The sequence below is a fragment of the Cervus elaphus genome, chromosome 29 (genome assembly GCF_910594005.1).
Source record: "Cervus elaphus chromosome 29, mCerEla1.1, whole genome shotgun sequence".
Lineage (NCBI taxonomy): Eukaryota > Metazoa > Chordata > Mammalia > Artiodactyla > Cervidae > Cervus > Cervus elaphus.
The window spans coordinates 8,447,887-8,462,514 of NC_057843.1; the positions used below are offsets into that span (position 1 = coordinate 8,447,887).

General features: G+C 48.0%; 1 protein-coding gene across 1 annotated transcript in view; it reads right to left on the minus strand.

The window, feature by feature from the left end:
• BLK (BLK proto-oncogene, Src family tyrosine kinase) overlaps window positions 1-13,242 on the minus strand; it is a 51,454-nt gene extending 38,212 nt beyond the window's left edge. The window contains exon 1 of the mRNA XM_043891215.1: window positions 13,054-13,242. The gene's annotated coding sequence lies outside the window, so the exon portion shown is untranslated. The remainder of the gene's footprint in view (window positions 1-13,053) is intronic.
• Between the last annotated feature and the right edge of the window lie 1,386 nt (window positions 13,243-14,628).

The window sequence follows — 14,628 nt, forward strand, 5'->3', positions numbered from 1 at the left end:
CTCCTCTTGGAGGTTACCCTCCTGAACCAAGGGCTCATGGTTGGGCTGGGCTGCTCTAGAAGCTGCTACAGGAGAAAGCTACCTCTTTGGCTTCCCAGAAGTCGCTCTCAGCTGAAGGGTGGGGGGCCTGGACTCAGGATGCAATTGTGGGGCCTTGGGGAATAGCACCCAGTCGTGTCATGGGGCCCAGAACTCTGACCACAGAGCTGGGGCTGCACCAGAATAAGCAGGGTCTCACCACAGCGGGCTCAGCCCGTGGAGCGCGGTCTTCCAGAGCTGGGCAGCTGCCGCCTGCCCCACAAGGTGCTGCTCGTGCCCAGGAAAAGCTCTCTCTCAAACTTGACTCAGCAAGTAGGCAGGGCACAGAGGAGCCAGGCCGAGGCTGCAACAGCAGGAGGCTCCGGGAAGCCTGGCGGCATCTGAGAGGTTCAAGTGTGCTTGGAGGCTAGGAGGTCGGTGATACTCACAGGGGAAAAGAGCCAGAGGAAGGGCTGGTAGAGCTCAGAGAGGCAGCTGACTACATCACCGATCATATTGCCACTTGGATTTCTAGTCAACAGCTCAGACTCGAAATGGCCAAAAGGAGCCCCTTGTTTTTTTCCCCAAAACCCGGGTCCTCAAAGCTTTCCCATCTCGCTAAACGGTGACTCCGTCTTGGAGTTTCTCACGCTCTTTCTCCTACATCCCACAAACAAACCATCACCAAGTTCTGTGAGCTCAACAGGCAGCCAGGACTGGACCACTTCTTCCACTGTTGCTATTCAACAGTGGAAGTCAAAGCCAGGCCCTGGCAGAGGCCTCCCAGCTGTTCTGTTCCTCTTCCTGCCCTCCCACCAGCCTGATGCTGGAAGAGGCAGGTCAGGCCTTGTCTCTTCTCCCCCTATTACCACCTGACACCACATATATCTCCAAATTTGTGTGATGTCTGTCGTCCTGCCCGAGAGGAGGCCTTTGTTTTGTCCACGGATGTGACTCAGTGCTTCAGGGAAAGCTCACAGTTACGTCTGGGTGAGCAAACGGACAGCTCTTCTTCTCACGTGGCAACCATTCTACCATCGACAGAGCCAGTTGATCGTATCGTGAAATTCCCTCCCTGCCACAGCCCTTGAGGCTTCAGGGTTATTATATGATATGCCAGGATGAAAGCCTCTCCTTTTGGTCCACAGCCTTGTTCACTTCCCGTCCTTCCCGAGGCAGCAGAAGAGGAGGGATTTTAAGCCACAAGGGACGCATTTCAGTCACAGCTCTGCCTCTTGTTAGCTGAATGTCCCTCTCCTCTAGGAGCTGCCATGCGGAGCTCACAGCCGCTCACGCGACCAGCGCTTTATAGATGCTACAAGCCAGGCGCTGATGGCAGCCACTATATTAAACACACACTCCACTCTTCCCCTTTCCACAGTCTCCCCTCCAAAACTATCCTAGAGAACGAATGTCTCCCTCTGGGTGAACCTGTGAGGCAGCTGATTGTTCCTTCTTCCCCAGAGACCCCGTGTCCCTCCTGAAGTTCCAGAAGGACAGAGTGTTTCTTCCTACCACTTCCCTGGAACCGGACTGATTCCCAGACCCCTGTCCAAGCCCTAGTAAGGCTTCTGGTGAGCCTCTGAGCTTCCTGAGGTTACAGAGGGTTTATCTAAACTCTGCAAGGCTCAGAAATCAAAGCCACAGCCATCTTCCTTCCTTCCTTCTTTTCTTCTCCCCTTCCATTCCTCCCTCCCTTGGCAGTTCTGGAATAAATTAAGTACTTGTCATTTCCTTTCTCGGGGCTTCCTAGGTGGCTCAGTGGCAAAGAATTTGCCTGCCAATGCAGGAGCCTTAGGAGGCAGGTTTGATCCCTGGATCGAGAAGATCCTCTGGAGGAGGAAATGGCAAGCCACTGTATTCTTGCCTGGGAAATCCCATGGACAGAGGAGCCTGGCAGGCTACACAGACCATGGGGTTTCAAAGAGTCGGACATGACTGAGCAGCTGAGCACACATGCATTTCCTTTCTCTCCCACATCCATGCAGTTTTCTGAGTTTAGTTCTTGGGGAAATGGGAGAAGATGGAGAAGTATCAATGCAAGGCCTCCTAGGGTATCTGTTTGTCAATTAATGAGCATTTTCTGAGTGGGAAAGATGCCTTGGGAGGTGAGAACCACGGAGCAGAAACCACCTCTCTGCTGTGCCTTGGGGGAGGGATGGCTCAACCACACAGGTTATGAGAAGCCTTACTGGGCTGTGTGGTCTGAGGTCGTCCACTGTGGTGTTTATCAGAAATTTTTTTCTTGGTTGGTATGATTCTCAGTAAGAACACAGTGTACACCTGCAAGATAGAACATGCCAAGGTGCACACGTGCACACACATCCCCCACGCCTTGAAACAAAGGCTCACGCTACATTATTTGTCCTTACTCAAGCAATGCATTTGAGTATTGTCTATTCTATTCTATTTCTCAAAAAAAATTTTTTAATTAGGTAAATACACATGACATAAAATTTACCATCTTAATTTTTAAATGTACAGTTCGGTAATGGAACAAATATTCACATTGCTGGGCACCCAACCTCCAGAACCTTTTCATCTTGCAAAATTGAAACTTCATCTCCATTAAAGAAAAACTCCCCATTTCCCCCTCTGCCAGTCCCTGACAACCACTTTTCTACTTTCAGTCTCTAAAATTTGACTACTCTGGGGACCTCATAGAAGTGACACCATACTGTATTTGTCCTTCCGGGACTGACATTTCATTTAGTATAATGCCCTCCCAGTTCATCCATGTCGTAGCATGTGTTAGAATTTCCTTTTTTTTTTTTTTTAAGACTGAATAATATTCCATGGCATGTACGTGCAACAATTTATTTATCCACTCAACCATGCGGCTATTGCAAATAACGCCACTATGAAAACAAGTACAGTATGCAAATATCTCTTTGAGACTGCTTTCTCTTCCCCTCTCAACTCCCTCTCTGCCTTTATCACGGCCCACAGATCACCTATCTTCACTTCTGTGCCCTCAGCCTCGTTCCTCTGACTTTGCCATCCCCATCTCCCAAACTGCTGACCCTTCCTTTAAGATTTGGGGGTCCCAGTTCTGGAGCCCATCATACGGTCTCAGCAGCAGCCTCCTTGGGGCCCAATGTGTGGACATGCCTCAGGACCCAGGCACACTCTGCCTGGGTTCAATCCAGAGCTGGTGGTACAGATGGATGTTCTATTAAACTGTGATAGTATGAAAATATTCTAGCAAGAGTACAACAAATTTTGTTAGGCCTTTGCTTCAGCCTTTCTTGAATAATTAATTCCTGTTTTTGGATAGACAGTCATGCTTTGTTGCCCAGAAAACCTTGAAAGTGAATAATTTAGACTCATCTAGAAGTTGAGGCGAAGGCAGAAAAAGCCAAAAATGCTCTTATGAAAGCAAGTTACTGAATGATTTTGTGTTAAATAAGATGAAATATATAATGCACTTACAAGAGTGCCTCAACACATAGTAAGGACTCAATAAATGTGAGTTATTACTTTTAAACCATGGCATGATAATATATTATTATAAAGTGTTAATTGCTTGGACTGCAGCCCACCAGGCTCCTCTGTCCATGAGATTCTCCAGGCAAGAATACTGGAGTGGGTAGCCATTCCCTTCCCCAGGGGATCTTCCTGACTCAGGGACTGAACCTGGGTCTTCTGCATTGAAGAGAAAACACAAATACAAGAAAATGCCTTCTCACCCACGTCCCCCTAAGACTCCACTCCCATAAACAGTTAACAGTTTAACTTTCTAGGACAATGGTAGAAAGATGCTGTTTATATCAAAACCAGTGCTATTCCATGTACTGATTATCGTTCACTGGCCAAAACTTGAGGGCCAATAAGGCACACTGATATAACATTTAATGTTGTATTACATATAAGATGCCCAAGATGAAATTATAATTTACTCTTTCCTATTGCATGATTATTTCCCATATTTCAGGAAGTCTTTCCCCTTTCAAGGCTGCCAGTTTTCAGTAATAATAAGTGGTTAACTCTGCAGAGATTTTCAGAGGAAGCAAGGAGACTTGAGATTAAATTTTGCCCCATCTTTTTGCCTCCAGGTATGAACACTTGAGTTTAAGGAGATTCAGGACAGGATTACTAAGAGAGAAAGGAAATCAAACACATTTTGGAAGCCAAAGTCACCAACAGGTGCCAAGTAGGTTGTTGTTAATAAACACATCTGAAGAGAAAAGGTCCATTTGTATTCAGTAAATCATAAGCTCAAGTCTCCCACCCGTTGAGTTGGACTGTTGGGTTCAATCTCTTGGGCTTCAAAGTTTCCTTGGCTCTTTAAGCCTTGAGTGATAACATTTCCGTTTGATAAACACAGCTCATCTCTTATGGTTAATGCCTGTAGGAGGAAAGAACAACTAACCAACCACAAATATTTCTGTGTCAGTCTGACTCCCTAGAGAGAAATGCAAGGCTTTAAAAAAAAATCAAAACATTTAGTTTAGTGAAGAACCAAGGATGGCCATGATCATGGCAGAACCTTGAACACATTAGCAATTAGCTTTGGTTAAAGAAGTAAAACGAGAAGCAACTCTCTTAACCATAAGGCACTTTAGCATAATGGGTGTGTGTGCATGTGTGTGTGCTGGGTTGCCTCAGTTGTGTCCACCTCTTTGCAACCCTATGGACCATAGCCTGCCAGGTCCCTTGGTCCATGGGATTCTCCAGGCAAGAATACTGGAATGGATAGCCATTCCCTCCTCCAGAGGATCTTCCTGATCCAGGGATTGAAACTGCATCTCTTATGTCTCCTGCTTTGACAGGCGGATTCTTTACCACTGGTGCCATCTGGGAAGCCTCACATTATGGGTACGCACACACAGATCAGGCAGTGCGATAGACTTGGGTTCTAATCCAAGGCTCCTCAGATGGAATAATATGGTCCCCATTCCACATCTGGACTTCTGTATGTAGGCACAGATCTTTAGAATTCTTTAATTTCAACACTGGACTCACCAAAGGGAATGGGAGGGAAGAAGAGAGAAAGAAAGATAGATCAGTTTTTTAAAAAAATATTTTCAGGGACCACAATCTCCTTTGAGAATCTGGTGAAACTACAGACACTTTCGTCACCCCCAAGTACACTTAAGTGCAGACACATCCAATTTTGTGTTCAGTTTCAGGACTCCTCTCCCCTCAAACCCGCACAACAATTCATGGGCCTCTGATTAGGAATCTTGGTTTAAACTATGGGACAAATGAGGCCAAATCCTTGGGTTTTGTTTCCTTCTGAGTCATTTCATCTCACAGAGAGGAAAGTCTGTTCTGCTGCCAAAGACCACATCAGGAACCCTGGCCAATGAATATAGCTGTTGACAACAAGGCAGCTAGATGAGAAGACAAGAACTCAGGCCGCGGTCACCAGGACTCCAAATGAAAATCCAAGACCACCTCACTCCACCCCAAACAAGCCTTTCGTCTCTCTATATAATTGTTGTTCCTTGGAAGATGGGAAGAATACTCTTTGGCTGTGTGATGTAGTTCAGAAGGACTTTACAAGTTACATGTTATTTTGTTCCAAATCATAGCCCTCTATGACATTTTTTTTTAAAAAAAAAAAGGAGACTAAATGTTCAGTTTGAAGTAGAGTTAAGATAAGGAAATATTATGCAGCTCCAAACATGATCATTGTGATAATACTTTCTCCATTCGGCCCACTCTCTCCATCCCCCAGTGTCCACAAGCCCATTCTCTACATCTTTATCTCCATTCCTTCCTTGCAAATAGGTTCATGAATATCGTTTTTCTAGATTCCATACGTATGTGTCAATATGCTATATTTGTTTCTCTCTTCCTGAGTTACTTCACTGTACAACAGGCTGTAGGTTCACCTACCTCACCAGAACGGATTCAGATTCCTACTTTTTACAGCTGAGTAATATTCCACTGTGTATATGTACCAGGTGTAAGGTAGATAGCTGCTGGGAAGTTGCTGTGTAGTGCAGGGAGCCCAGTCTGGCCCTCTGTGACGACCTGGAAGGATGGGGGGGGGGGGATGGGAAGGAGGCTAGGGAGGGAGAGGATATATGTAGAATTATGGCTGATTTGCATTGTTGTATGGCAGAAACCAACACAATATTGTAAAAAAAATTTTTTAATAGTTAAATAAAAAATAGAAAAAATGATCATTGTGAAGACATGTTGCCATGGGGAAGAAACTTACGTTAAGATGAAAAAAGAAAACAAGGAAAAAACACAGACTCCAAAGGTCCCTTATGAGTCCAGGGATAAAAAGCTACATCCTACAAACCAAGGTGAGCAAGTCTTGGGTAGAAATAAGAGGTGAAATTACTGATGGCTCATATCTGTTTCCAAAAGGTTTGGTTTTTTTTTTTTTTGGTATTATATGATTGTTACAGTTAGAAAGAAAGGAGATACATGAAATATCTGTACAAAATCAGCCTGTTCTCCCAAAGGGCTGTGGCTGATCTCCTGCTTCTAAGTGGCCCTGCTTAGAAGGCTTTCTAAGTGAGCAGGTGGAGAAGACAGACCCCCAGAGGACTCGGTCAGAGCCCCAGGCCCCCACTGAGCACAAAGCCTTGAGCCTGTGGCTGAAAGAGCAGAGGGGGGCACCTCCTCACTCCTGGCAGAGCATGCACAGCTTGGGGCCTTGGCCTCTGAGTCTGGGCTGAGGGGACACTGGTTCCTGCAAAGAGCACGAGGAATTTCATATCTAAATCCATGTGAGCTTCTGCTGTTTAGATCCCCCCACCCCCGCCACCCACACACAGAAGTAAAGGACCCCCTCAGGTGACAGACCCCTCCCCTGGGTCATGGGAGGGTAGCTACTCTCAAAACAGCCACCAAGAGAAAATTTCCAAAGAGCTTCTTGCAGGGCCACCTGCCAGGGGTGAGAAGGCAGCATTTTCATCAGTCGGGACTTGACCTTCTTGAGGTCATGGTCAGTCAGCACACCAGTCGTGAGCATGGAGGCTCCTGAGTAAGAGCAACACGGCAGCCCAACTCTGACCTCAGACTTGGCTCACGTCCCTCAGGCAAGCTCCTAACCGCCTCCCTTTTATCTCCTCAGCCTGTAGCGGGGGTGTCATGAACAGCAAGAGCCACCATCTTGCACACCTGGCATTTCCTTCCCAAAGCACTCAGCACACACAGGCCTGCCCTCAGGCAGCAGCTCCTTCCCCGAGGCTTGCTGACCCCCAGAGAGAGAGGTGTACATACATATATGATATGTACAGGTACATCTCAGCCTCCCAGTTCATCCCACCCCCACCCCATGTCCACACATCCATTCTCTACATCTGCACCTCTTCCTGCCCTGCCAATAGGATAAAGAAGTTATGATACAGATACACAATGGAATATTACTCAGCCATAAAAAGTGAACAAAATTGGGTCATTTGTAGAGATGTGGATGAACCCAGAGTCTGTCATACAGAGTGAAGTAAGTTAGAAAGAGAAAAACAAAAACCATATGTTAACACATATATGTGGAAACTTCCCTGATATTTTACTGTTGTCTCTGATCCTGAAGTTGTTTACCTCATTGTATCTGTTGGGTGGAAACAATGTAACCATGTGCTACACACCCCCCCCCCCCACCCCCGCCCCGGCTCTTTCTGGCTTCCCAGCTTCATGTTCAGTCAAGATGTTTTCCCAGCTTGAAATCTGCTGTTAGGAGTGTTTATACCACAGGAATAGGCAAGGGCTACATATTTAAAAACACAGACATTACTTTGCCACCAAAGGTCCATCTAGTCAAAGCTATGGTTTTTCCAGTAGTCATATATGGATGTGAGAGTTGGACTATAAAGAAAGTTGAGCGCCGAAGAATTGATGTTTTTGAACTGTGGTGCTGGAGAAGACTCTTGAGAGTCCCTTGGACTGCAAAGAAATCCAACCAGTCAATCCTAAAGGAAATCAGTCCTGAATATTCATTGGAAGGACTGATGCTGAAGCTGAAACTCTAATACTTTGGCCACCTGATGTGAAGAGCTAACTCATTTGAAAAGACCCCGATGCTGGGAAAGAGTGAAGGTGGGAAGAGAAGGGGACGACAGAGGATGAGATGGTTGGGTGGCATCACTGACTCGATGGACATGAGTTTGAGCAAGCCCTGGGAGTTGGTGAAGGACAGGGAAGCCTGGCGTGCTGCAGTCCACAGGGTCGCAAAGAATCAGACATGACTGAGAGACTGCACTGAACACATGTGTGGTTGATGCATTTTTCTTGATTTCCCTGACTTAAGACGGTGATGGAGAAAATGTTAGTAGTGTTGATTTCTCTTAAAAAGATTTGCAGCTTTGGATAGCACCCCTCAACATGGAGAAAATTTTTCAAGTAATAAAATACTGTTATCCAATTTAGTAAAGAAGTGGGTCACCCCACAGACTATCAAGTGCAGTTCAGACAAGTCTTTGTGGTTTCACTCTGATCTTACTTCTTGGAATAAATGAAAATATCAGTGACGTCCATGTGCATCAGTTGCTTGACTTTGGGTCCAAGAGTCTGGCAAAAGTTCACAAGAGCATTCTAGGGAGAATCAGTTGGTTATGTGGTATTTATAAGAATGGGTATTATATATATTAATATTTGTAAATGAGTGTTACTCATCCTTTATACCAGTAAAACTGATGATTAACTTACGTGTCTGTGTGTGTGTTTCCCAGAAAATCAGAGGTTAAACATTTGCCAGCACACCCCTGTTCTCAGTCTTAACCTGACATGTCCCCGACAGCTCTGACAGGTGCCAGGGAGTCCACCAGAGAGACAAAGGGACAGACACCACAAAACAGAAATGGCTCCTTTCCATTAGGAAATGGAAACTTCAGCCTTTCCCATAAAGCCACCCAAATAAAATCATAAATGGTTTATTACTTTTGATCCTATCTTAAAGTGCAATATTTAAAAATAAAGAATTTATTTTTTAAAAGTCTCACTTACTTTAGAAATGGTAAGACTAAAAACAATCTTACTGTGAAATAATTTTATAGAATTTCTGTAGCAATACAAGGTAGAATAACTGTAAAAATGGACAGTTGAAACATAGGTCATTTGTCTAACTATAATAAACACAGCTAGATATCTCACCATAAGTTGGCCCTCTTGGTGAAAAAATAAAGAACCAATCTATGTTTTGTACACAGAAAGGAAGATAATTCTTATTTAACACCCTCATTCATGCTTCAAGTTCTTTCTAAAACACTCTCCTGTTTTGGATAATGTTTGGAGGGAGGGCCTGGTCCCTGTTTTGGAAGAGCCCAGATCCAGAGGGACAGCAGGCCTGCCAACAAAGCACCCCAGGCATGTGCCAGAGGCCTTGTGGACTCCGGGACTGTTTGGGCACTGGTAGGCTTCCCGGGTGATGCCAGTGGTACAGAGCCTGCCTGCCAAAGCCAGAGACAGAAGAGACACAGTTTCGGTCCCTGGGTTGGGAAGATCCCCTGGAGGAGGGCATGGCAACCCGCTCCAGTATTCTTGCCTGGAGAATCCCATGGAGAGAGGAGCCTGGTGGGAGACAGTCCGTGGGGTCGCCAAGAGTTGGACACGACTGAGCGACTTGGCATGGCACAGCACGACGTGACAGGAGAGAAGACACGGGCACTGATCCTGAGGCCAGGACAGGAGCGGCTTGCCTGGGTGAGAGGGGAGATGCAGCAGGCAGAGCCTCCCACACGGGGGCCTGGAGTGCTCCCGCAGGGGGCGCCTGGAGTGCTCCCGCAGGAGGGGCGTGCTGTGCTCCCGCAGGGGGGGGTGTGCTGTGCTCCCGCAGGAGGGGCCTAGTGTGCTCCCGCAGGAGGGGCATGGTGTGCTCCCGCAGGAGGGGCCTGGTGTGCTCCCGCAGGAGGGGCGTGGTGTGCTCCCACAGGAGGGGCGTGCTGTGCTCCCGCAGGAGGGGCCTGGTGTGCTCCCGCAGGGGGGCCTGCTGTGCTCCCGCAGGAGGGGCGTGGTGTGCTCCCGCAGGAGGGGCGTGCTGTGCTCCCGCAGGGGGGGCGTGGTGTGCTCTCGCAGGAGGGGCATGGTGTGCTCCCACAGGAGGGGCCTGGTGTGCTCCCACAGGGGGGGCCTGGTGTGCTCCCGCAGGAGGGGCATGCTGTGCTCCCGCAGGGGGGCCTGGTGTGCTCCCGCAGGAGGGGCCTGGGGTGCTCCCGCAGGGGGGGTCTGGTGTGCTCCCGCAGGAGGGGCGTGCTGTGCTCCCGCAGGAGGGGCGTGCTGTGCTCCCGCAGGGGGGGCGTACTGTGCTCCCGCAAGAGGTGCCTGGTGTGCTCCGGCAGGAGGGGCGTGCTGTCCTCCCGCAGGAGGGGCCTGCTGTGCTCCAGAAGCAGTGGAGGGGCAGGAGACGTGACAGGAAAGGGGCTGCAGGCCCGGGGTAATCACCGCTCTTCAGCGCAGATCTTCATCTCAGCGTTGTGATTTTCGTGTAAACGCTCTCTCCCCACAGCTTCATAATTCTTTCCTCTTTCAAGTCTGCTTCCGAAGCTTTCTCTAATCTGGTTGAGACATCGCCTTTGAACAAGGGCACACCTGCTCTGCCGGGCCTGTGAAGCGTGTGTGTGTGTGTGTGTGTGTGTGTGTGTGTGTGTGAATGTGTATGTGTGTTGAGGGAGGTGGGTTGGGTTTCTCTGTCTCCCTGGTACCTCTCCAAACACTTGATCCTTAAAGCAAGGCTGCTGCCCCTGGAGATCTCGTCCGGATGCTGCAGATTCTAGGGTCTGTGCAGGGACCAGGCCGCCCAGGCGGCACTCAAGCAGGAGCTGGCTCTGAGAGTTCCAGTTTGTCTCTGCATTCCTCGGGAGATGCTCTGCTCATGGAAGAGTGTTTGCAGCACAGTTCACTGCCGCCTGGCTGACCACAGATTCTGCAGGGATGGGTGAGCCCAGGATGGCAGAGTCCATCCGGGTATTCCACGCCGGGTCTGGGCCCTCATTGGCCTCCACACTCTGCCTCCTGCTTCCTCACTGGGGAGGGGCCAGGTGTGGGCAGCTGGGCAGGTGCTGGAGGCCCAGGAGCCTGACCCAGCACAGTGAGCTCCGCTGGGGGACAGAAGTGCGGTCCTTAGGCCTAAGTCCCCCTGACATAGAGTGAGGGCTCAGAAATGTGTGTTGAATGAAAAAATAAATGAATGATGAGGAAGACCACGAAGAGAGGGAAATATGGCGCTTTCTGAGAATCAGGTGGGGCACTGGGAGAGAGGCTAATAGAAAATGCAAGAGGCTTTCCGGGTTCCAGAATGTTCAAAGAGTGGGTTGGCCCCCTGGGCCATGGACACCAATTTTCCCAAGCGTGTTCAGATGTTGACTGTTTCTGCTCCAAGGCAGGATGAGCATGGATCTTTATTTTTTAGTTTTTTATTTTGGAATAATTTCAGGTTTTCAGAAAAATTACAAAGATAGGATAGAGACTTGCCATGCATCCTGCACCCAGCTTCCCTTAGTGTTGGTGTCTTTCCTAACTATGGTACACTTGCCGGATCCAAGAAAGGCACATCAGTGATAGTTGTTAAACTCCAGACTTTACTTAGAGTTCCCCTGTTCTTCACTAATGACCTTGGGGTTGTTGTTGTTCCAGGATCCAATCCAACCCATATGTGAATTCTGGATTTAGTTGTCATTTCTCCTTACTCTCCTCTGAAGTGACAATTTTCCTATCTTCACTTGTTTGTCATGACCTTGAAAATCTTGAAGTTCAAGTAGTCTGTAGACCTTCAATTTGGGTTTGTCTGATGTTTTCTCATAACTAGACTAGAATTAGGGGTTTGAGGAAGGAATAGCATGGAGGTGAAGTACTTTTCTCCTTGCAGCCAAAGTTACACAATAAATACAATGTGACTTATCCCTGGAGATGTTAACCTTGACCTTGGGGCCAGGATTCTCCACTGCAGGATTGCTGGTTTTCCTTTTCCATACTCTCTAGTAAGTCCAGTCCTCACTTAAGCTGAGGGGATTCAAACTCCCTTCCAGGAGGGAAGGGCGTTGACATATATCATGTGGAATTCTTATCTATAATGACAGAAGCACTGTAATAACAGTTCTTTAGTTCCTTGGTCATGTGGCAATTGAGGGTGAGTGAACACATTGGCCAGTTAGGAAATGACTGGAAAAGTTGTCAAAATCCTAGAATTTTTAAAATCCTCTCAAGATATCAACTATTCTTTCCTTTTCATAGTTGGCCAAAGAGCTCTCTTAGCCAAACAGGCCATCTTCAAACCTATTCCAGGGCTTCGCTAGTGACTCAGTGGTAAAGAATCCACCTGCCAACGCAGAAGACATGGGTTCAATCCCTGGGTTGGGCATATCCCCTGGAGGAGGGCACGGCAACCCACTCCAGTATTCTTGCCTGGAGAATCCCATGGACAGAGGAGCCTGGTGGGCTACAGTCCACGGGGTCGCAAAGAGTTGGACATGACTTAGCAACCAAACAGCAACAAGCCTATTCCATCACCCTACCTCCAAATGTCTGAAAAATGGAAAACCTGATTTTAAAAAGAAGACCAAAATGAAAGGAAAGCAACAGCCAATCACTGACCTTGAGTCAGACCCTCCACACGTCACTGCAGCCCTGCATCAGCTTGGCACCATGGAACCTTTACCCTCCTTCACAGGGAGGCTCTTGCCTGGAGCACACAGCCCTGAGCGCCCATCCATACCCTTACCCCACCCACAGCCTCCTCCTGTCTCTCTTCCCTGGCACATTCACCAACTCTTCCAGCTTTGAAGGCCTGAAGAGCAGACTCTATCCTAGATGGACTGAACTTTTATCAATCAAAAAAACTCTCCTGGGTGACCGTTTCATATTGAAGTAGGGCAGAAACCATCACAATATTGTCAGGTAATAGTCCTCCAATTAAAAATAAGATGAAAAAAAAAAATTAAAACCCTCTAAAATAGAAATGAACAAAAGACGGGGCAATCTATCCACAGCCGGGGCTCAGATCCTAAGAAAGTCTTCCCTCTCCCCTGTAACACCCATAGCAATGTTCCTGCCCATTCTCCCACCCACGGGCCCCTAAGCACTGCCGGCGCTGTATGAGGAAATGCGATGATCAGGAAGGCGGAAGATGAGTCTTACCTTGGCAGTATTCAGCGGCTGCTCACCATAGCTCTTCAAATCCCGGTGCCTTGTGGGGCAGCGGCCTCCTGGCTACAACCAGCAACTCAGAAACAATCCTGAAGCAGGAGCCCATCCCAGGCGTCTCAGTCACTTCAGCAGCTCGTGGCTTCCTGCCGACGATGGCAAGCACCCTGCGGAGATGGCAGGCCACCCCCCCACCCCCGTCTGTGGTCACAGCTGCCTCCACGAGCCCCGCCCCTCCCACCGGCCCTTCGAAAGCCTTCCTGGGCTCTCTGTGCCCAGGAAAAGCCTGTGAGCAAGGACCACAAGCAGCTGGTCTTTCTCTGGAGCTGCGCCTCGTTTGTCACTGTGCCCCTCTGCCGTCAGAAAGTTTTCCCAAGGGGCTTTGGTTTAACAACAGGGAGATGTTTTTTCCTGCAGTGAGCCTGAAGAGTTAGTAAACCTCCAAGTTAACCCTGCAAGGTATTTCACGCTGCCTCGCAGGGTTGTCTGCAAGGCAAGCAGGAGCTTGGGTTCTGCTGCCTTATGCCATCTGTGTGAGCAAGGTGGCCATCTCCCTTGCCAGACTGGCTTTGTCTTGTCTTCCAAATAGTCCTGATGATACCCAGCTCATGGGATACTAAGAGCACAAATGATAGAATGGAGTGACGGCAAAAATGTGGCTTAATTCCCTTGTCTCCAGTAAGGAAATTCCCTTGACTCTAGCCAGTCCTTGACTCTGATCTCAGAGCCTTTACAATTGTGCTATGTCACTCCACTGCAAAAACTCAGAGGAGCAGAGAATGATGGAGGTGATGGGGAGGGACCGTAACATCTAGAGTGGTGAGGTGCTGTCCTTTACCACACCAGCTGAGGGACCAACGGGACCAAGAAGTTTGCTGAGATGCCCTCTGGAGACTTATTGGTTCAGCCGGACAGAGTGAGCCACTGGCCTCCTACTTTCTGACCTGCGGACCAAAGGGAGCCAATGGGTGATCTCCTCTCTTGCCTTTATGTCTGGGAACCTCGATATGGGGGGGACAAGGATAGAATTTAGATACATTGGCTTCTACTCCTTCCCTGGGACTACAGTTCAGAATCTCAGCTTCTTCAGGGAGTCCCTTCCCTTGGATTTTAGGATTAAGAGAGTAATTCGCTGTGAGTCTCTGGCAGGAAAGTTTCTTGACAGATGTTCATGGCAACCGTAGCAGCAACATAGAGATCTTGGGTTCTAAGCCTCCTTGGAAACAATCTGTTTTATTTCCCCCAAAAGATTTTTTGTGAGAACAGACAGATTAATGTATAAAAAGCCTCTATTACAGTATTTAGCACATGAGAACTCCAAATAACTGGTAGCTGATGTGAATATGCCTAATCCAAGTGCCAAACCTGATCTTTTAGAAAAACTGCTCTGTCTTCTTGCATCCTTGACAGCAAAGGGCCCAGAGCCATGCCCAGAACTGACTCTGCTCAGTGAATCGTAGGTGTTACTATTTTTGTATTCACTTCCTGACACCTGAGAGTTGGACCTAAGCATTTACACTCTAGTTTGAAGACTCCCAAACCACTTAAACTTATGATTTAAAAGTTACT